This window comes from Microtus oregoni, unplaced genomic scaffold (genome assembly GCF_018167655.1).
Source record: "Microtus oregoni isolate MIOR12 unplaced genomic scaffold, Mior012 000025F_ref0000491, whole genome shotgun sequence".
Lineage (NCBI taxonomy): Eukaryota > Metazoa > Chordata > Mammalia > Rodentia > Cricetidae > Microtus > Microtus oregoni.
Window position 1 is genome coordinate 28,239,914 of NW_024543084.1, and position 24,644 is coordinate 28,264,557.

The following is a 24,644-nucleotide window of genomic DNA, read 5'->3' on the forward strand; positions in this document are numbered from 1 at the left end:
AAACACAAAAGAGAATTCTGATTCACTGATACAAAAATAAATGGTAATGTCCACAAGGCAAGGAGGGTGGGAACTGGGAGTCATTACAGTTGCAATAATATTTGATGTAAGTAAACCAAAGCAAAAGAAATTGGAAACTTGATATTAGACATAGACCTAAATGTACTAAATCCAAAGTCCAGTCATTTATGCACTTCCAAAGAACTTTTTATTTAATTGCAATAAAAGACACCTTATCTCAGTAAAGATACATGCATGAGAATAATTGAAATCCCATTTATTTCTCTAACTTGTTTTTACTTTAAATGTTTCAGAAATTAGTCTAGGTTTCATTTCTGTTTTAGGTCATTGAGAATTTCACAGAATGCATTTGGATCACATTCACCCCACAGCTCCTCACAGATCACATCCCCTTCCCTACTCACCTAATTCTGTGTCTTCCGGTTTTTCTCGAAATTCCATCGAGTCAGATTTGTGTTGCCACCTACCGGAACGTGGTCCACCTACCAGGGACTACAAAGACCCTCACAGAAAACCACTTCTCCCTCTCCTTGCAGCAGTGATTGCCAGTAGCTCCTCAGCAGGGGCGGGACTTCAGGCCGGCCTCACCTCTTCATGCTGGGCCTTTCTCTGACTTGTGATCACACAGGCCTTGCACACGCTGCTGTAGAGTTATTCGTTCAACTGCCCTGTTTGCCCAAAAAACACTGCTTTCTTGTCATCCACCTTATATGGCTCTGAAAGTCTTTCTGGCACCTCTTCTGCAATGATGCCTGAGCAGGTGTGAGATAGGTGTTTCATTTAGGGCTGAACATTCTGCGGAGACCAGCTGTAGGTCTCTGTCAATCACCGTCTACTGCAAAAGGAAGCTTCTCTGATGAGGGTTAATAGGGGCAGTTATCTATGGGCTTAATAACATAGATAGGAGCCAGTTTAACACTGACCTCTATGTGTATTCCAAATGAATATGCACACCTACATTTTCAAACCTTATATCTACAAATGAAAGAAAACTTACAATATTGTCTTTTGGGTCTGGGTTACCTCACTTGAAATGACTGTCACAACCTTCAACCATTTACCTGTGGATTTTATGACCCAATTTTCTTATCAACTGGATAAAATTCCATTGTGTAAATACACCACATTTTTATTCTCTATTCATCAGTTGGTGAACATCCAGGTTGTTTTCATTTTTCTGACAAGTGGGAATAAGACAGCAGTGAACATGGATGAGAAAGTATCACTGTAGAAGGAACTAGCGGACTCATTGGGTAGATGCCTAAGGACTGGAATAGCAGGATCATGTGGTTGATTTATTTGTAGGTTCACAAGGAACATCTGACTAATTTCCATCGTTGGCTACACCATTTCGCACTCTCACCAGGAGTGAACACCTATTCCTCTTTCCCAACATCCAAGTCAGCAATTTTTGTCATTTTAGGAACCTTATCCATTCTGACTGGGATAAGATGAAATCTCAAAGTAGTTTTAATTTGTATTTTTCTGCTGGCTAAGGATGCTAAACATTTAAAAAATTTTATTGGACTTTTGGCTTTCCCCTTTGGAAGCTATTTCTTTAGTTCCATGCTTCACTTTTTTACAAATTGGTTTGCTTCTTTCCTTGGTGCTTATGTATTTATTTGTTAGTTTTTTTTTCCTTTTTCACTATTTTTATTGATTCTTATTGAGCTCTACATTTTTCTCTGGTCACTGCCCTGCCTCTCCTCTTCACCTTTAACCCTTTCCTAAGGTCCCCATGATCCCAATTTACTCAGGAGATCTTGTCTTTTTCTACTTCCCATGTAGATTAGATCTATGTAAGTCCTTCTTAGTGTCCTCATTGTTGTCTAAGTTCTCTGGTATTGTGGGTTGCAGGCTGATTTTCTTTGCTTTATGTTTAAAAACCACCTATGAGTGAGTACATGTGATAATTGTCTTTCTGTGTCTGGGTTACCTCACTTAAAATAATGTTTTCTAGCTCCATCCATTTTCCTGCAAAATTCAAGATGTTATTTTTTTTCTGCTGTGTAGTACTCCATTGTGTAAATGTACCACATTTTCCTTATTCATTCTTTGGTTGAGGGCCATTTAGGTTATTTAAATGTTCTGGCTATGACAAACAAAGCTGATATAAACATAGTTGAGCACATATCCTTGTGGCACAATTGAGCATCCTTTGGATATATAGTAATATATATATATATATATATATATATATATATATATTACTAGTTCTTGAGGAAGGTTGTTTGCTAATTTTCTTAGAAATCGTCACACTAACATCCAAAGGGGTTGTCCCAGCTTGCATTCCCACCAGCGATGCAGGAGTGTTCCCTTTTCCCTACAACCTCTCCAGCAGAAGTTGTCATCAGTGTTGTTGATCTTGGCCATTCTTACAGATGTAACATGGAATCTCAGAGTTGTTTTGATTTGCGTTTCTCTGATGACTGAGGATATTGAACATTTCCTTTAGTGTCTTTTAGCCATTTTAGATTCATTTGTTGAGAGTTCTCTGTTTAGGTCTGTACTTCATTTTTTTTGAATTATGTGTTCTTCTGACGACCAATTTCTTAAGTTCTTTCTATATTTCAGAGATCATGCTTCTGCCTGATGTGAGGTTAGTGAAGATTTTTCCCATCTGTAGGCTGTAGTTTTGTCTTGTTGACCTTGTCCTTTGCTTTGCAGATTTTTAGTTTCAGGAGGTCCCATTTATCAATTGTTTCTCTCAGTGTCTGTGCTGCTGGGGTTATATTTAGGAACTCCTGTAACAATGTGTTCAAGTGTACTTCCCACTTTCTCTTCTATAAGGTTCAGTGTGACTGGCTTTATGTTGAGGTCTTTGATCCATTTGGACTTGAGTTTTGTGGATGGTGATAAATACGGGTCTATTTTCATTTCCTACATATTGATATCCAGTTTTGGCAGCACCATTTGTTATATATGCTTTATTTTTCCCATGAGATACTTTTTGATTCTTTGTCAAAAACAGATATTCGAAGGAGTGTGGATCTTCTATTCAGTTCCATTAGTCCACCTGTCCACCAATACCAGACTGTTTTCAGTACTGGAGCTCTGTAGTAGAGTTTGAAGTCAGAGATTGTTATGCCTCCAGAAGTTCTTTTGTTGTACAGGATTGTTTTGGCTATCCTGGGTTTTTTGCTTTTCCATATGAAGTTGAGTACTCCTCTTTCGAGGTTTGTGAAGAATTTTGCTGGGATTTTGATGGGCATTGCATTGATTCTGTAGAGTACTTTTAGTAAAATTGGTATTTTTACTATATTAATTCTTCCCACCCAAGAGCATGGGAGGTCTTTCTACTTTCTGGTGTCTTCTCCAATTTCTTTCTTCAAAGATTTCAAATTCTTGTCATATAAGTCCTCCACTTGTTTGGTTAGAGTTACTCTGAATATTATATGCTATTTGTGGCTACTGTGAAGGGTGTTGTTTCTCTGACTTCTTTCCCAGCTCTTTTATCATCTGTGTACAGGAGGGCTACTGTTTTTTTAAAAAAATTAATCTTGTATCCTGCTATGTTACAGAATGTGTTTATGAGTTGTAGAAGTCCTTGGTAGATTTTTTGAGATCACCTATGTAAACTATCATATCATCAGCAAACAGTGAGAGTTTGACTTCTTCTTTTCCGATTTGTATCCCCTTGATTTCCTTTACGTGTCTTACTGCTCTAGCTAGGACCTTAAGAACTATATTGACTAGATATGGAGAGAGTGGACAACCTTGTCTTGTTCCTGATTTCAGTGGAATCGCTGGGAGTTTCTCTCCATTTAGTTTGATGTTGGCTGTTGGCTTTCTGTATATTGCCTTTATTATGTTTAGGTATGTTCCTTGTATCCCTGCTCTCTCCAAGACCTTTATCATGAAGGAATGTTGCATTTTGTCAAAAGCTTCTGTGGCATCAAATGAGATGATCATGTGGTTTTTATTTATTCAGATTGTTTATATGGAGGATTATGTTGACAGATTTTAATATGTTAACCATCCCTGCATCTCTGGGATGAAGCCGACTTGATCAAGGTGGATGATGGTTCTGATGTGTTCTTGGATTTGATTTGCCAGTATTTTGTTTAGTATTTTTGTATCAATGTTCATGCGTGAGATTGGTCTATAATTCTCTTTCTTGTAATGTCTTTCTGTGGTTTGGGTATCAGGGTAATTGTAGCCTCATAAAAAGAGTTCAGCAGTGTTCCTTCTGTTTCTATTTGTGGAATAATTTGAGGAGTATTAGTAGTAGTTCTTCTTTGAAAGTCTTGTAGAATTCTGAGCTGAAACCATCTGATCCTGGGCTTTTTTTGGTTGGGAGATTTTTGATGACTGTTTCTATTTCTTCAGTAGTTATAGGTCTCTTTAATTTGCTTATCTGGTCTTTATTTAATTTTGGTAAGTGATATTTATCCAGAAAGTTTTCCATTTCCCGTAAGTTTTCCAATTTTGTGGAGTGCAGGTTTTAGAAATATGACCTGATGATACTCTGTATTTCCTAAGTGTCTTTTGCTAACTATCCCTTTTCATTTCTGATTTTGTTAATTTGGATATTCTCTCTCTAACTTTTGGTTAGTTTGGATAAAGGTTTGTCTATTTTGTTGATTTTCTCAAAGAACTAACTCTTTGTCTCATTGATTCTTTGTATTGCTTTCTTTATTTTTATTTTGTTGATTTCAGCTCTCAATTTGATCATTTCCTGCCATCTAGTTCTCTTAGGTGAGTTTGTTTCTTTTTGTTCTAAAGTTTTCAAATGTTCTCTTAGTGTAGGATTTTTTTCAGCTTCTTTACATAGGCATTTATTGCTATGAACTTTTCTCTTAACACTGCTTTATTTTGTCCTATAAATTTGGGTATGTTGTGTGGTCATTTTCATTGAATTTTAGGAAGTCTTTTATTTCTCCTTTTATTTCTCCCTTGATCCATTGATGATTCAGGCGAGCATTGTTTAATTTCCATATGTTTGTGGGTTTTCTGGAATTAGTATTGCTGTTGACTTCTAGTATTAAACCATGGAGATCTGATAAGGTACATCGGGTTATTCCATTGTTTTGTATTTGTTGAGATTTGTTTTGTTGCCAAGTATGTAGTCAATTTTTGAGAAGGTTCCATGAGGTGCTGAGAAGAAGGTATATTCTTTTGTGTTTGGATGGAATATTCTATACATGTCTGTTCAGTCCATTTGAATCCTAACATAAAAAATAAGTTAGTTCTCTTATTTCTCTGTTCATTTTCTGTCTGACTGACATGTCCAGTGGTGAGAGGAGAGTGTTGAAGTCTCCCACTATTAGTGTGTGGGGTTTAATGTATGATTTAAGCTTTAGAAGTGTTTCATTTACATATGATGGTGTCTTTATATTTGGGGCATAGATGTTCAATATTGAGACTGCCTCTTAATCAATTTTTCCTGTTAGTAATATGAAGTGACCTTCTATGTCTCTTTAGATTGATTTTAGCTTGAAGTTTATTTTGTTAGATATTAGCATAGTTACACCCACTTGTTTCTTAGGTCCATTTGATTTGTATATTTTTCCCAACCCTTTACTCTGAGACAATGTCTGTCTTTGTGGTTGAGATGTTTTTCTATATGCAGAAGCAGGATGGATTTTGTTTTCATATTTAAACTGTTAGCCTGTGCCTTTTTATAGGTGAGTTGAGTTATTTACATTGGGGGATATTAATGACCAGTGATTGCTATCTCCTGTTAATTTAGTTTTCATTGTTGATGTTGTTAATTTGTGTGTTTTTCCCTCCTTTCCTTGGGATTTGCAGCTCTTAAACCATCAATTGTCTTTGTTTTTGTTGGTATGGCCAACTTCCGGGGGTTAGAGTTTTCCTCCTAGTATTTTGTGTAGGGCAAGGTTTGTAGATAGTTACTGGTGAAATCTAGTTTTGTCATGGAATATCTTGTTTAGTCTTTCTATTGTGATTGAAAGTTTTTCTGGGTATTGTAGTCTGGGCTGGCATCTATGGTCTCTTAATGTCTGCATAATGATTGACTACAACCTTCTGGCTTTCATTGTCTCCAATGAGAAGTCAGGTGTAATTCTGATAAGTCTGCCTTTATATGTTACTTGGCCTTTTTACTTTGCATCGCTTAATATTCTTTCTTTAATCTGTATGTTTTATGTTTTGATTATTATGTGGCGAGAGGGCTTTTTTTTATCTAGTCTATTTGTTGTTCTGTAAGCTTCTTGGATCTTCATAGGTATATCTTTCTTTAGGTTGGGAAATTTTCTTCTATAATTTTGTTAAATATATTTTCTGTGCTTTTGAATTGAACTTATTCTCCCTCTTCTATACCTATTATTCTTAGATTTGACCTTTTCATGGTGCCCCATATTTCCTGGATATTTTGCATATTTCCTAGATATTTTGTGTTAAGCTTTTGTGAAATTTAATGCTTTCTTTAACTGATCAGTCTATTTCCTCTATTGTATTTTCAGTACTTGAGATTCTCTCTTCTATCTCTTGTATTCTGCTGTTCATGCTTGCAATTGTGGTTCCTGATCGTTTTCTCATGACTTCTGTTTTTATAATTTCCTTGGCTTGTGTTTAATTTATTGCCTCAATTTCAGTTTTCAAGTCCTGAATAATTTCTTTCATATGTTTTATTTCTTTTTCTTGATTTTCTTTAAGGGATTTGCTTATGTCTTCCATTTTTTTTGTTTGTCTTTTCCTCCATTTCTTTAAGGGAATTTCTTATTTCCTCTTTAAGAGTTTCAAACATTCTCTTGAAGTTCTTTTTAGGTCAATTTCTTCTGCTTCATCTATATTAGGTTGTTCAGGTCTCGCTGTTGTAGAGTTTTTAGGTTTTACTGGTGTTGTGTTGCTCTTTGTGGTGTTGCATGTGTTCTTACCTTTTCTACTCATCTTTTCCTCTAATAGGTGTGGTTGGGGCTATCTGAGATTTTGTTGATTAATCTTCTAGAGGCCAGTGAATCCAAAACTCAGATGTTTTTTTCTTGTGGTACAGTCAATGCCACAGTTCTAATTACCCCATTGGTTACTCTGTGTTCCTGGAGATAGCTCAGCACTACTGTACTTTGCCCTGTTCCCTTGGAGTTTACTGTCTCAGGACTACTTTGGCCTAGGTTACTGGCTTTGACCTGTTTCTGTAAATCCTGGTCTATATCACTTCCTGCAGAAGTCCAGCAAAGGTCTCTGGTTCCAGTCTACTGACTCAGAGTTCCCAGGCTTGGGTGTGCCTGGCTCTGGCTTATTCCCTCACAGGTCTCAAACTCATACTTGGACCCACAAAGATTCTAGGCTCCTGCCTATTCCCTCTGATGTCCCAGACTAATGCCTGGACCCACAGAGGTCCTGGCTCAGGCCTACTCCTTCTGAGGTCCCAGACTCATGCCTGGCTCCACAGAGTAGTTTCCTGCCTACTCCCTCAGAGTTCTCAGATGCACACCCAGACTGGCAGAGGTCCTGGCTCAGGCCTAGTTCCTGGGAGGTCCTAGACTCATTTTCAGACCCACAGGGGTCCTGGCTTAGGTCAACTCCCTTGAAAGTCCAAGATTCATGTCTGGATCCTCAGCAGTCTCTGTCTCTGGCTCACTCGCTCAGCAGTTATGCTCCTGTACCTGTTCTAGTGGAGTTCACTGTCTCTGGACCAGGTTGCTAGCTCAATCCTACCTAGCCTGCCACTGTCCCAAGACTGGGTGTGCTCCTGGCTTCTGCTCCCACAAAGCTTGCTTCCTCAGGCCCACTCCATCCTAGGTAGCCAGTTCAGTCCTACTCCTGTGGAGCTTGTTTTCTCAATCCTGCTCAGGCCCCAAAGTGGAGTTCCTTGTCTCAGGCCTACTTTGGCCTAGGTTACTGACTTTGACCTGTTTCTGTAAATCCTGGTCTGGATCCACTCCTGCGGTGGTCCCTGAGTTGGAGTTGGTCCTGCAAAGGTCTCTGGTTCCAGTCTACAGCCTTGGAGTTCCCAGGCCCGGGTGAGCCCTGAACTGCAGAGGACCTGGCTCAGGCTTACTCCCTTAAAGGTCCTAGACTTCTGTTAGTTCTTTTTATATTCTCGACAGCAGTCTTCTGGTAAATGTTCTGTAGGTTGCCTCTTTTTTTTTTTTTTACCAATTATGGTTTCTTTTGCTATACAGAAACTTTTCTGTTTCATGTGTTCCCATTTCTCAGTCATTGGTCTTAATGCTTGTACTATCAGGGTCTTGTTCAAAAAATCCTTTCCAGTGCCCATAAATGCAAGTATATTCCCTATTCTTTTTTTTCTACCAAATTCAGGATACCAGATGTTCTACTTAATTTTTTATGTTTATTTTTTATGTTTATTTTTGTGTTACATTCCTGGCTATTCTGTAGCTCCCTTTGTAGACTAGGCTGTCTCAGACTCAATGAGATCCTCCTGCCTCAACCTCCCAAGTGCTGGAATTAAAGGAGTGTACCACTACTTCCTGGACCAGAACTTATATTAAGGTCCTTCTTAAGTATAGGTTTGAGTTTTGTTCACAGTGAAATGATAGAATCAGGTTTTATTCTTCTACATGTAACTTCCTTATTTGACCAGTACCATTTGTTGAAGATACTGTCTTTATAAAGTGTGTTGTTGTTCTCTTTGTCAAAAATCAGGTAGCTGTGTAAGTGTAGGTTATGTATACATACACACACACAAACACATACACACACATTTTTAGTTATCTTCAGTGTATCTTGCAAATATACCTTCTGGAGATCATATGTGTTTTGCAATTAAAGCTATCATTCTCTCATGTCATGATTGAGTTGTGTCTTACAAGTTATTTGGGTGCCTCAGAGTTCACAGAAGAACGTGAAGACATTGCCCTTTACTGCTCCCTAATGCTTGTCTGCCTAATATTGTGCTCCGTTATCATTTTTCTTCATGATAGTAAATAGTGTCTGGTAAATATCACTGAAACACTGGATGTTTCATAGGCTCTCACCGAAGACAAATTATTTCAGCTGTTAATGATAGCTGAATAATTTGTGGGTAGCTGAGCATAGATACAGATACCTTTTACTGTTAATTACCAATTGCTTTCTGCTTTCTCTGTGTCAATAACTAGTATCTTGAAAAGTTATAGTCATTTTAAAACACAAGCACCCTAAATAAAGAAAAACCCTAAACTAAGAAAAAGCAAATCAGATTTATCTTCCATCTTCTCATCAGCAGAACCTGTTCCAAAAACCAGAATTAAGGAATGAATATGAGAGAGAATACCCCCGATCAGAACATCCCTTTGCAAAAATGACTGACGTAGAGCAGTGGGCCCATATGAGTGCAGTTCAATACGCCTACATTGGCAAACTCCTCAGGAAAGATTTTAAGAAGAAAATGAAGAAAATGTTCGAAAATCCTGAAAGTACCATCTGTTCTAACAAAGTGCCAATTCCTGATAAGCCTAAAGTGAGAACACACTTAAAGGTAATTCTGTTCCCTCTGATCTGAAAAATTGCATAGTTGAGTGTGTAAGAAACAAAACATCTGAATTGACCATCTCTGCAGTAGGGTAGAGGTTTTCCAAACAATAGCAAAACCCAAATCATGAAAATAACTTGCATTTTGTCCATGGTCCCAGTCCCAGGAATATACTATCCTGTCATTATTTAACATTTAAGAAAAAAATAAAGTAGACTCTGTAAATCACAAACTAAAAATCAAACATGCTTTTAACACCATATAAAAATTCATGCAATAATACTGAAAGTAAATCATAGTAAAAATAAAGGCCCAGGAGTCATTACAGTTGACATGAAAAGAACCAACATGGTGTCTCTGCAAGTGATAATAGAAAAAGCACATTGTAAGGAATCAGTGATTAGCCAGTAGATACTTGATAAAGTCTAGTAAACAAAAAGCACCCAGGCTTCCATGGTCATGTGACTGACATGAAAATGGCACCATAGTTTTTTTTTACTGTTGACTTGCCTACTTGAATAGTTGAATACTTTGGCTTGTTTCTCCCTTGCCTTTATATTAAATATTTCAGAGTTTGTAGAAGCTTGCATCTTAAAAGTATAAGTTTATTGATTTTTATAAACATTTACCTTCTTCAATCCATATGTATTCATCTTTACAAACAAGTACCTTTCACTATGTGTATATTGACTCAGTTGTGCCTCAGATTTCAAGTACCAAACTGAAGACGTTGACTTTTACTACTTCCTGATTCTTACCTGCCCATCACTCTGTTCTGTTAGCTGTTTTCTCCATCCAAGTAAATAGCACTATGACACTGAAGAGTAACTTTATTTGGGAAAGTTTCTCCATCAAATTCCCTGTAGGCAAGTGTGTGGGACATTTTCTTGCTTAATGATTGGTTTGTGAGGGCCCAGTTCAGGATGGACAGTGATACCTCTGGACATACAGACCTGGGTTGTATCTGAAAACAGACTGAGAAAGTCATGAGGACCTACCCAGTAAGCAGCTAATGTTCCATGGCTCCTCCTTGAGTTCCTACTTTGAGTTTTCGTCCTGACATCTCTCAGTGGATTGTGGCCTGGGATATCGGAGTGAAATAATTCATTTCCTCCCATGTTGCTTTTGATCATGATTTTTATCACAGCAACAGAAAGAAAACCGAGAACTCCAATGAGCCATGACCCCAGTCTCATCTTGCAGCTTTTTTTTTTTTGGGAAAAACTAGATATTAAAAATGAAAATATTTCACACACATATTTTTTTATACACACTGTTCAAAATCCAGTACCAAAAGAGGCATGTGGCCCCAAGGGGATATATGTAGTTATTTATATACCCTGAATTAGCCATCAAAATTCCAGATTTCTTCAACAAGCTGGATTAGAACTGAATCCAGTGTGTTTTGAGCCATGTCATTGAATTGATCCATGCAGAAGGTTTCCCTTATATCTGAGTCACACCTGTTCATTGGATTGTTAAAGATCCAATTTTTGATTTATTCTTAATTAATATTTTTTTCAAATAAAAATATAAATACATTTTTATTTCATTTCCCCCAACTCCTCCCATACACTCCCCTTGCTCTTAAACTTATGACTTTTTTCTTTATAATGTTAAACACACACACACACACACACACACAGATACACACTCCTAAATGTATGAGTACACCCTTTTCAACCAGTATAATATTACATGTATTATATGATCTCAGGATGGACCTCCAGTATTAGATAATTCCTTGTGGGAGACATGTCTCTGGGGAAGACCATCTCTCCATCCCTCAGTAGTCCCCTTTGTCCATAGTTTTTTATATATAGGTGAGGCTCCATGACTTAGTGTGTCTATTGGTGTCATCTTTGTTCAGGTCATGTTTAGGTGGCCATGTTGATAAGACTAGATGATTGTAGCTACTTTGGTCTTCCTAGGAGACACAATCTCAAGCAAATGTCATCTGCTCTCTCTCTAAAAGTAACTAAATGAAATGTGCACGTGACCTGGTCAATTTATCACTCTACATGCAATTCATATCAGCCATATCTGAATTTTCCTTCATAAAGCATTGTATGTTTGTTCAACTCTAATATTTTGATAATATTTATCTAGAAATATTTTGTAAGGCATAAAATCTTTACACATAAACTATTTTTTTTAAATGGCTGAAGAGATAGCTCAGAATGTAAATCCCTTACTATTCTATCAAGAGGACTTGAATTTAGTTCTCAGAACTCATACAGTAACATACAACCACCTGCATTTACAATTCCAAGGGATCTAATTCCTGATACAGGTCTCTAAGAGATCAGCACACACATGATGCACGTTCAAATTATTGGGCACACAAGTACATAAACAAATTAAACTAAACATACACTCTCAGAATCTAGTAATTTTTCATGAAATCTTAAACTGTCTTTACATTTGAGGTAAACTTTATCCTGAAAAATTTACTTTGTCTCACTTGTATAATGTCCCCTAATGATGAATGTATGATAAGTTTAGGCCTCCTGATTATGTGATTGTCATTATGAACAATGTGTCTGTAGTAACCAGCACGTTAGGATAAGTTAAAAAGAGGTCATTCTCCAGGATGCCATTGTAGTGCTATTACCATTCACACTCATGCCAAGTTTATAGATTTGGTTCTGCCCCAGTTTCTAATTGTCTCTAGTGCCTGTACTGAGAGATAAAATCAACACTTAGCCAGGGATCCCTGCAGAAAGAGACCTAAGGAAACACACACTCCTTATACACATATACATGTGCAGTCATAAGAATTGTTAAATGGAGTTATTTTATAACAGGGCAACAATGACCCAACTAGACATCAAAGGTGAAAAATACAAAGTTTATTGTTCAAGAGTAGATTTGTAATGTTAAAAATCATTCAATTTACTATTTTAGGCAAATTTAATATACAATAAAATATATTATTTTAAGTTAATACTGAGTAAGTTTGTTGGATCATGGTTATACTTCTACTCCAGGCTAAGGTAAATCATTTTCAATGTCTGACTATAGCCTAGTGATTTGAATAGCCAAACATATGAAAAAACAAAAGTGTTAAAAATGAGCTCTCTACTTTCCCAATCTGTTCCCTATACCTGCAAGGACAAAGCTACTTTGAAAAAGCATCCCCAAACACCACCACCAACAACAACAATAATAACAACCGTAAATTTGTGAAGAAAGCCAAGCAAACTAATCTCCTTTTTCTCATCAGCAGAAAATGACTGATAGAGAAGATGCACAAGTGCATTCAAGACTTCCTCCCGTCAAGAGGAAGGAGCACATAAAGGAGCAAGCTGATTGTTGTTGCACACGATGGAAGGAATTCTTCAGAAATGATATAAGAGAAATACTGAGGGAGGAATTGGCTGTAGAGCATGCAAAGATGTGGAAACTTTTCAGAAAGGAGGTAGAGGAAATTATGGGTCTACTCAGGAATGAATTAAGCCAAATATGTATGGAGCAGGTGGCTCTGCTGAAGGAGCAGGCAAAGGAGATACAACAGGAGCCCCAGAATCTGCAGTACTTAAGGCTGAAGGACCTCTTCAGAAGGGACCTAAAAGAGATGTTTTATGAAGAGATTAAAAAGTCCAAAATGATCATTGGTCCTAAAGAAGAGCCACTATTTGGCCCCTCTAAAGGAACTACAGATTTCCAGGTAGGTCCCCTCACTGGGAAGGACTGTGCTTGATTGACAGGGGAAAGATGCATCTGCATGCCTGATTCTGCAGTGCTGCAGACAGTTCCCTATCTGGAATCCACCCTTGTTAATGTCCCGGCCCCTCATGTTCTCAATCCCAAGAATCCAGTGGCAGGTAATCCTCTGTGGTTCCAGTGTGAATGAGTATAAACTCTAACAATCAGGAAGTAAACGTTCTATTAATACAAATGAGCACAATTCTTGAAATAGTAAATAAATAAAGAAAAATATCAAACCAGAGAGTAGTTACTGTTGACAGGAAAAAAACAGACCTGTTAGATAATATGCCATGGTAAGAGTATAAACAAAAGTACAATTAGAAATTATGTAATAAATGCATGCTGTCTAAGAAGAGAAAGGACATTGTTTTATATATTTCAAAGATATAAAACACATGACTCAAGTAAAACAACCCTGTATGTCAACAGGTATAGACAGACTATAGAGTTGCATTAGAGCTATTTCTTCTCTCTTATTTCAGCCTTCTGTGTGTATTTGCATCCATAATTATAGGTTTATCATACATTCCAAATTCTTAAATTATTTGCCTTTTCCATGTTAGGCCACCTCCTCTTCTAATGCACTGATAGAGTGCTCTGTAGTAAACCCTCTGGGTGTCTTAATTTTAGGCAATGTCATTTCTTTCATTCTCTGAAACTTGTCTGCTGTTGTTTTGCTCTGTCATGTGCTATTTTCTCCGATCCATTCGATAGTGCAGAAACAGTGAAGTTGGGAGTGTCAGAGACCAGCTTCAACAAAAATGCCACTTACCAGGGTAGGATTATAGGGATCAGAAAAATAGAGAATGATGACATGAGTAAAAATAATAAAACTGAAAACATAGGATAGTACTGGGAGTTCAAGTCAATACTCAAATCACCCACACTTAATTTCCATTTGCTTAAATACCCAACCCAAAGGGGAAGAATAAGATGGAAAAGTGTATTAACATGATACAAGGAAATGAACATACTAGTTGAAGGTTGTGGGCTATGGTCTTAGTTAAACATTCTGTTGCTAGGACAAGTCAAATAATACTCACACCCTAGAACAAAACATTCTGTAGCCAAACCACTCCTTGAGTGGAATCCATTATTTTTTCCGTAAGGGAGTAGGAAGCTAGTAGTACCCTTAGACTTTTGTTTGGGATAGAAACATATCTATTTCCCTATTCCTGAAATATAAGGTCTGTTTATTAGTCATACCTGTTGACAATAACCTTGGGAAAGCATAACTCTCAGATCTAAATCCAGGTGGGATCCTTGTTTGAGATAGAAACAGACAATAACCTTAAAGGAACAGATTTAAGTTCCAACTCTCTGACCTTTGTTCAAGGTAGAAATAAGCTCACATTTTTTGGGCCTCCCCAATTCCTCCCTTTTTAATAACTTTTATAGAGCATGAACTTCTGCTACAGGACAGATGGTTGTGTCTGCCTTAGGTGAATGTTTCCCATTTTCCAGACTTACATATCTTGGGTACATGCATTCCAATTATGCATGTCTATGTCTTAGGCACCTGGAGGTGGGGAAGTATCATAGTCTTCTCTTACTGCTGACCTCTGTAAGCACAGGATTAAGTGAGAGTGTGCCTCTGAGCTCTGTGTCCCTGAGCCAAGTTTCTGTCAAGAGAGGTCATTCATCAATTAAAAAATGGCAAGCAAGCAGATAATACTTTATGCTACACATACTTCTATGGCTACTATATCTCCTAATTAAAGGAATGGAGAATCACCAGGATTGGGAATGCCCTTTTCAACTGGTCTATGATTTTTCTTAAAAGTTTTTAGCTCTACCAAAATTTAAATCGGTCTTATCAAACATGTCAAATCCCAAAACTTATTAGGAATGTCTAAACTTTTTCTAAGCATTAACATCTTATAGTGAGCTCAAGCAGTTAAAACATTAACAGGTCAGTACCATAATTCTAGTGTGGAAATTAACAATCAACATAAGTTGTCAAATCACAATTCTCTTGCATCTATTCTAACCTTTCTGTGATGAATGAAACTCTATTTGCAATGCTGCCTTTAAGTACTTGTCCCAGTCTTTGAGCAACAGTAAAAACCCTTAGGCTACCCTCCGCAGCTCTGAAGAGGGACTTCAGTCACTCCTTTGTCTCCATAATGAGTCTGATTCCCCAGAGGGGAAAATTGAGGTCTCAGTTCTCAGGTCCTTTATTTCAACAGCAGATTGAACATCCCATGCTGGCAACCCAAATTCTGTGTCCCAAAGTATAAGCCTGTGTTCATGGAACGACTCTGAGGTAAACAGGACTCAGTAGTTCTGGAAGTTTGTAAAGCAAGTCATCAAAAGGCTGGGAATCACCGTCACCACGATCTTCCTTCCCTTAGCCTGCAGCATGGTGGTATGAGGAAGTCAGGATCACAGGTTCAGGAACCTCTTTCCACTTCTCCTGTGGCATCATCAGTGGCTGAAATGTCATCAGGGCTGGCCTACTTCTACTGTATATGCATACATCTCATCAAGCTTTATTTTCTTCCCTTGAAAAAAATCACAGACATATCCTTGACCCCAAATTAATACAGGGTTGGGTCATTTTCATAATCCAGTGCAAGGGTCTCTCCACCTTGCTTTAGCAAAGATGACCTTTGTGCCATCATGCCAAAATTTATCCACAGCAAACCGCTTCAACAAGTTTAGAGTAAAAAGCTGTATGGTTTAAGACATTTTGTGGTGACTGAAGTGTATAATTCCTCCTTATTTATTTATTTTTTTGAGGTTATTTTGTAAGGGTATGCTAATTTCATGCCTTCTCAGAGACATCATTTGTTTAGCAGCTATCGTTAGTTGCCTGAGAAAACTAGACTTACTATTCCCCCTTAAGAATTTTCCTGATGGATATATTTTTTCTGTTAATTTATTTATTAAAGATTTTTGTCAGTGATCCTGATGGATATTTTAAATAAGGTCTCAACCACTGGATTTTTTTTTTAAGTTTGTAAGCTATCAGAAAGATAAATCCAAGTTTCAAGTCTGCCTACCCAAAAGGTTTTAACTTGCTCCTTTACGTTTTCACAGACTTGATTGGGCCTGGAGCTGCAGTTTCCTGAGACTCCTTTTTTGCAGCTTGGCTGTGAGGCCAGGAGCAGGGATCTAGGCTCGCAGCTGAAGCTTGGCTGCTTAGTAGGGTGCAAGCCATGTTCTCCATAGTTTGGGCATGTCCTGCTGGGGGCTTGGGACCAGAAGGCTGGTCCCTCATTGTCTGCTGTGACAGGGCAGGATATAGGTTATGTTTAGTGATCCTGAAACAGTCTGACTGACTGGCAAATTAAGCTCAGGTTCTCAAGTGCCTGCCATTGTATTGGTTCTGAGATTGCCACATGAGACCAAAAGTTTAGGTGGGCATAGCTATGCTGTTTCCATTATCTCTGCCTTTATATTTAAATCTTGTAATTAGAAAATTAGGAGAATTTCTGAATTCTCTCCTCTGTTAAAAAGTCATAGATCCCCATATTGAACTCGAGTTGGAAGAGGCAAGTCCAGTCTCAAAATGAAGGTAAAACTGCTGCCCAGTCGCCCCGGCCTGACTCCTGCCATTGCCACCGCTGCCGGCGGGGGCCGGGGAGGGGGCATGATCCAAAGGAACCTTACAGTTGAGGAAACTGTTTATTGGTGGTCTGAGCTTTGAAACCACAGATGATAGCTTAAGAGAACATTTTGAGAAATGGGGCACACTTACAGACTGTGTGGTAATGAGAGATGCCCAAACAAAACGTTCCGGGGGCTTTGGTTTTGTGACCTACTCTTGTGTTGAAGAGGTGGATGCTGCAATGTGTGCTCGGCCACACAAAGTTGATGGGCGTGTGGTGGAACCAAAGAGAGCTGTTTTTAGAGAGGATTCTGTAAAGCCTGGTGCCCATTTAACAGTGAAGAAAATCTTTGTTGGTGGTAGGAAAAAGGACACAGAAGAGTATAACCTGAAAGACTACTTTGGAAAGTATGGCAAGATTGAAACCATAGAAGTTATGGAAGACAGGCAGAGTGGGAAAAAGAGAGGATTTGCTTTTGTGACTTTTGATGACCATGACACAGTTGATAAAATTGTTGTTCAGAAATACCACACTATTAATGGGCATAGTTGTGAAGTGAAAAAGGCCCTTTTGAAACAAGAGATGCAGTCTGCTGGATCACAGAGAGGCCCTGGAGGTGGATCCGGCAATTTTATGGGTCGTGGAGGGAACTTTGGAGGTGGTGGAGGTAATTTTGGTCGTGGTGGAAACTTTGGTGGAAGAGGAGGCTGCGGTGGTGGAGGTGGTGGCAGCAGAGGTAGTTATGGAGGTGGTGATGGTGGATATAATGGATTTGGAGGTGATGGTGGCAACTATGGTGGTGGTCCTGGTCACAGCAGTAGAGGAGGCTATGGTGGTGGTGGACCAGGCTATGGAAACCAAGGTGGTGGATATGATGGTGGTGCAGGAGGAGGAATGACAGTTACAATGAAGGAGGAAGTTTTGGTGGAGGTAACTATGGTGGTGGGAACTATAATGACTTTGGAAATTATAGTGGACAACAGCAATCAAATTATGGACCCATGAGAGGGGGCAGTTTTTGTGGAAGAAGCTCAGGCAGTCTCTATGGTGGTGGCTATGGATCAGGTGGTGGAAGTGGTGGATATGGTAGCAGACAGTTTTCAAAACTAACAGAAAAGGGCTACAGTTCTAAGCAGGAGAGAGAGCGAGGAGTTGTCAGGAAAGCTGAAGGTTACTTTGAGACAGTCGTCCTAAATGCATTAGAGGAACTGTAAAAATCTCCAGCCATCCCTTAAAGTACCAGTTGGGAACTAAGCTATATGATTTTAATCTTTCTCTGCAGACAGAGAGAACAGGTTCCTGAATCAACCCCAATGCTTAGAAAGAGGACCATTCACCAGAATGGAACCTTTGAAATTAGGGTTTTATTCTATCATTGATTTCCCTGTCACAAGAGGACAGTAGACTGCATTAGAACTTGTTGTAGCACGGCTAGACCATGTATGTGCACAACACGTTCACAATGTATAGTTTGAAATAAAAAATCTTCATTGTTCTTGTTGTTTGCTCTCCTTTGGACAGAGGGTTCTATTTGCTTGACCTTCCTTCCTAGCTTTTTAAAAATGTTTCACGCTGATACTAGACTACTTTTGAAGAATATACTTGATATTTCTTACATAGCCATTTCTGTTGTTGGTTGGTTTCTGCCTCTGTACAATAGATGTTTTTAACTTTATTCATTAATTATTGTCCCCAAAGCTTTATTAGCATCTGCTTCTCCTTTTCCCTAGAAACAGCTGAATTCATATAATTGTGTGTCTCTTGCTCTTGACACACTAAATATCTCAGCTCCTACTGTCTGTGATCTCAAGTCAAATCTAATATCTACAATTAGAAATCATATATGACTTTACCCCTTAAAACACAAGTTATAGACCTTGAGAAAGTAAAAAGTGTTCAATACTTAACAGGTAAAACTCTTCACATATGCCTATTTTTGAGAAAAAAATCCTGTAAGCATGCTAAAATTAAAAAAAATCAGTTACAGTTATTAAAATGAAGTAAAAATACTATCTAATACTTTAAGAATCATTTCCTTGGGGCTAGAGAGATGGTTCAGCAGTTAAGAGCATTGTCAGCTCTTCCAAAGGTCCAGAGTTCAATTCCCAGCAACCACATGGTGGCTCACAACCATCTTTAATGAGGTCTTGTGCCCTTTTCTGGCCTGCAGGCATACACGCAGACAGAATATTGTATACATGATAAATAAATAAATATTTTTAAAAAGAATCATTTTCTTCCATTTACATGTATAGTTTAAGATAGAAAATCATTAATTTGAAATATATTAATTATTAATTTGAGGAAGAGAATTATTGTTTATTAAACACTCTTGGGTATAGCAAGTTCTTTGAGGAAATACGCATGCAAGGTCAAACCTTTAGTTGTGAGACTTGTTTTTACATGCTACATCTTATCTAATTCGTGTTTGTGGATATGTGACACATCATGACATAAGTATTCCAATCAACACTGACAAAAATCATGGGCTTATGATTTATAGTCAGTTCTAGGAGAAAGTGATTTGTTTTCAGTTCCTAGTGATAACCTAATGATTTGAGACAAAATGGTCATATGTGAGGAAGTTTAACTGTTAAGTATTGAACAATTTTTACTTTCTCGGGGTCTATAACTTGTGACTTGTAAAGATAATTTGAAAAATAAGCACCTAGAGATAAGAAAAATTCTTCTAGGAAACCAAACAAATGAACCCTCCACCTTCCCTCCTGCAGAGAACTGCTCCGGAATGCAAAAAAAAGAAAAATTATAAAGGAGCCCATGACAGTGCCCCTTCACATTCAGGAAAGCCCTTGGTGGAAACAGATGAGGAAAGTGTGGATGGCCAGAATGAGTCCCACTCTATGCCTCTAAAGGATCTCATCAAAGAAGATTTAAAAGAAAGTTGGTGTGAAATTCTTGAAAAATATAAATACGATACATGTATGAAGAAAGAACTACCTCATATCTTTAAAAGAAGAAAACAGCTAAGGGTAATCACCTTGAATTTTATTTTACTTTTTTTATTGATTGTTATTAAGCTCTACATTTTTCTATGCTCCCCTCTTTAAGGGTTCCTATCATATTCATAGAGTTATATTTAATGTCGCTTTCTTCTGCCTTTTCTGAGTTAGGATGTTCAGGTCTTCCTATCATGTGACCACTGTGATCTGGTGTTACCATGTTGTGTTTTAGGCTGTTGAATGTATTCTTGTATTGGAGCCTACCCCTTTCTCCTTCCAGTTGGTGCAGGCAGTTTGCTTGCCTCTTGCTCCAGTCCTTACAGTTGGTGTCTGTGTCTCAGGGATCCTTTCTTGACTGATCATTGCAGTTGCTCTCTGTATCTTAGGGAGCTGCTCTTGGTTGGCTCCATGTAGTTGCTTTCTGTATCTCAGGATGCCGCTGAGTTCTCTGGGAATGGGTGAGTTTGGGAATGGCGTGGAACTTGTAGAGTACAGTGTCTGATCAATGGTGGGGTGTTGGACCAGCATGCCTGCAGGTGGCTTACCTGCTGGCCTCCTAGGGAAGCTGAGGTAGGTGGAAGAGGGGTTCGGGGTTTAGCCCCGGGTTCTAGGACCTACAGACTGGCTGTCCAGCAGGGAGCTGGTCATTCACCTCTTGGTCTGCTCTGTGCAGCTGCATTCGGTGCCTCAAAGATCCTCTGAGTTCACAGGAGATAGATGGGTTTGGGGGTCCAGTGGGACATTTAGATGGCAGGGTCTGTCTGATTGATGGGGGATTTGGAGCAGCCTACCTGCAGGAAACTTTCCTGTTGGCCTGCTAGTGAAGTTGTGGCAGATGGGGGAGCATCCTGGGCTTTTGCCCTATGGCCTAGGGCCTCCGGACTGGGCTGTCCAGCCGGGGAGCAGTTCACTAAACTTTTGGTACGTTTTGTGTCTCAGGGATCCTCTGAGGTCACAGGGGATAGCTAGTGATGCAGTAAGTAGCAAAACATGTATGAATATATTTAACTTTTTCTTCATCCAAACACTGTAATACGTAATGTCAGAGTCATTTTGAAAACAATCCACCTCCTCTTATTCAGAAAATATCTACAGAACAAAAACTAAAGAAGAAATATGACAGCAAGTTCCTATACTCAGAGCAACCTGTTACCAAGACAGTGAAAAAAGTAGAACATGAACACGATGCATTGCAGTATGTACATCTTATGGAAGTCATTAAAAAAGATTTAAAAGTGGGAACTCATAAAGTTCTTGGAAAATATAAAACTAATGTTTGCCTCAAGGAAGAAGCTCTACCCCCTGTCTCTAAGAAAAAAACAAGAACAAAGGTAAATCTAATTTTAACAATCAGGTAAATCTAATTTAAAAAATCAGTATATTTTGTTTAAGGACAAACACACATCTGCAAGCCCATGTCTGCAGTGCTACAGAATGTTTAGACAATAGGACCCAACTTTGTACATGTCCCTCACGTCAAATAACATGCCTCCTCCAACAAGGCCACTCCTCTGAATACTTTACCAAAAGTATCCCAACAACCATGGAGCAGGCTTTCAAAAATCTGACCCTGTAGGACCCATTCCCATCAGACCACAGTTGTTCCTTTCCACACGTCAGGTCAGTATTATCATGAAAGTTCTATGCAATGTGTTCACTGGAACTAGACCACGAAAGACTGCACTCTATGCAGATAGACCTCACAGGTTTATATATAACCCTGCAACATATGTAGTCTATAGTGTGTCTATTTGTTTTGCTTTTAGTTTAATTGGTGTTTTATCCTTTATTATTTTTACTAAAGTTTGTCTGTTGCCAATTATGGAATTTCACACAAAAGGCTTGCATCCACTGTCAAGGCTTAATATTTTTAGATAGAATGAGGTAGTATGTTTTACATGAGAAGTACTTTGTCAGGGTTAAAACCATGTCATTCACTTTTGAAAGAATTAACAAATATGTTAACAAAATCCAAATGAAATATGTTCATTTAAATCAACACTGACTGGGTTAGGTTGGTTGGATCAAGTTTCTCTCCCAGTCTAAGCTAAGCTTTAAGTTATTTGCATTTACTACTGATAGTCAGTGATTTTTGAGTAGCTAAATACATAAAGAAATTTCTGTTAAGTATTATGTAGTTTCTTATTTTTTATGTGCCCGTATCTTGTAAAATGTAAAGAAAGAAACATTTTTGAAAGCAAGTGCAGCACAACACAGAGCCCATGAGTGTGAATCAGAGGAACCTCCATTGTCTCAGCCGTGGAAAACAACTCAGAAACGAGAAGTGGAGAAGAACTCCAATGTTGAGTGTGCTTCTCTGCCATCAGGGCCTTCTGTGACCGCAGATGAGGTGACACTAGGTGAGCAGAGTGCACAACAGTGTAAGCACCCTAAAAAGTACATCAGAAAAGACTTAAAGGAGACGCTTTGTGAACAGTTTGGAAACTCTGAATTTATTATCATCCTAAGGAGAGCAGTGTTCATGCAGGTGATTCCGACCATGTTGGAAAACACAGTATTTTACTGTGAGATAGGAGATGCTCTGTATGGCTGTCTTTTCAAGACTATGGATTGTTCCGACAAAAAGAACCTAGCCTTGAAAATGTTCTTGCATCTTTCTTATATTCTTCATCACAGAAACCCACTGGCCAGTCATCTTCTGAGATCCAAGTGAAAAGGACTGGACTGTGAGAGCAACAGCCCAGGAAGTTAACACGCTTTATACCAGAAGGACAATTTTAGACTAATATGGAATTTTTATAGTGATACGGAAAGAAAATGATAAAGGTTTTCAGTATAATGACTATGGAGAAATTAACTATGATGATGGAGAAGCACATGAAAGGAACCAATATCTTTGATAAACAAATGATTAGAATATAAACTCCAATATCACTAGTTGCAAAAGAATATTAGATATGCCAGAGTTTCTAAGCCAAAGGGCTATAGTTTCCATTCTTCAAAGAAACAATTCCTGTGTCTGAAATAAAACAGATATCACTTTTCTGCTGCTAAACACACTGAAAACCATCTAACACAGGACTTTCTCAGAAGCCATTACCTGGTAATTGCAGTATAAAGTCACAGACCTGGGGTAAAAATATCAGTCCTCCACCACATGCTAACAAATTACGAAACAGAAGTCTGCATAAAGAAGTACAATCAAACAAGGTTTACAATGATAGACATGTTACGGGATGGTGCTTGGCTTTGGAGAAAAAGAAAGTTTACATGCCAAGGAGGGGCTGTTGATCATGATTTTCTCTTTATAATTTTCATTCTGAACTGTTAATAAATAAACCCAAACACATATATGGGCCAGCAACACAGCTCAGAGAATTAGAAGACTTGCCTTGCAAACCTAATGACCCAAGGTGCATCCCAAAAGCACTATAAGTTGAAAGTGTCTGACATATATAATTCCAGCACCCCCAAATCCAGCTGGAGGCTGAGAGCATAGAACAGCTCTGAAACTCACAAGCCAGTTACACTGGAATACACTGAGCAGTAAAACAGAGAGAGACCCTGCTTCATCCAGGGAAGGGGGAGCCAACGCCTGAAAGTTGTTCTCTGCTCTTCACACACACAGCAGAATAGCACACACAAGCACACACACACACACATGCATGCCCACCCCCAGTGACACATGTCTTCCAACACATTCACACCTCCTAATCTTTTCAAAATAGTTCCACCCAATGAGTCCAAGCATTCAAATGTTTGAATGTATTGGGTTTTGTTTCATTCAAATCACCATAGTGGTGCTGGAAAAGGCCACTGCTCACACATGCAACAGGTCTTGATTAAGGAGTGAGAGGAGGGCAGGCTTCTCCAGAATCTATGCTTGCAGCTTAAAAACTCCCCTCTGCCGTGAGTAGAGGCATGCCTTTTTCATGCACCTTTGTTCATGCACCTTTGTTCATGCATGTTCAGGTCACCTTTACTGATTTTCCCCAGGATCTCAATGAACAACTGAAAAGGGCCCTGGGGAAAAGACTATTGCAGTGCAGAAGTGAGAGGTTCCTTTCATTGCTGAAGCTCCTCATTGTCATATCCCATTAATCGGCTGGGATCTAAAATCCAGGTCACAATATTTGGAGAGGACACGTTTTGTCCTCTTCTTTTCATGTCTTTCTGTTATACAGAGGATGGTGATGTTGGGTAGTAAAGAGCAGAGGAAGAAATGCAAAGGTTGAGCAGGTCCCCTTTTGGGGTTTCTGAAAATCCGGGGCCTTTTACTCAAAGAAAGGAAGTAGAGGTTACAGGATATCAGTGGCTGTAATGTTAAAATTAGACTGAGCAATAAAGACTTGGGGACTGAAATCAAAACTGCGACATTAACAGACAAGTGTTTAAAATGAATAAAATCGTAAACAATTTAATGAGAAGTAACTTCTCAATATTTCTTTAAAGGTTGAAGAAAAGGAGGAGATAGATTATCTGTTTACAACCCACTTTAGCTCGTTTGAGCATAGAATTGCTGCACTGAGGGCTACTGCACACGTTGAACCACCTCCTGCTGCCTACGCTGGTTATGCAGTTGACAGTGGCATGGACAAGACTCTCAAGGCTTAACTGACGCTCCCACTTGATACTGACACAGATCTGGTTTCTGCCCTTCCCATTGTTGACTGACGACATGGTGAGACACTAAATTCCGCATGGGTGGTCTGCAGAATATTACCAAGAAGCTTCCAGTGGAAAGAATGGTGGTCAGGGTAAGTCAGCCCACAAAGAGTGGTTTAAAATAGATTTTGTCCTAGAAAACTAAATCTCTTTGGTGCTAATACTTAATGATTAATAAACTTCATGCTTCGTATAGGGCTATATAAGCTTTACCTGGTATCAGAAAGCAACTAATTATTTTGTTCCCATGTATATTGAAAACATATCACATAAAGTCAGTTCAGTCCATCAAAACTGACTAAGTCGTGATAGTTGGTTCATGGTTGCCTCCTATTCTAGAATGAGAATTGTTTTCTCTCCTAGTGATAACTTTGTGTTTCTGAGTGGCTAAGC

General features: G+C 38.6%; 1 pseudogene; it reads left to right on the plus strand.

The window, feature by feature from the left end:
• Positions 1 to 9,229: 9,229 nt before the first annotated feature.
• LOC121462552 lies at positions 9,230 to 24,200 on the plus strand (annotated as a pseudogene).
• The last annotated feature ends 444 nt before the right edge of the window (positions 24,201 to 24,644 follow it).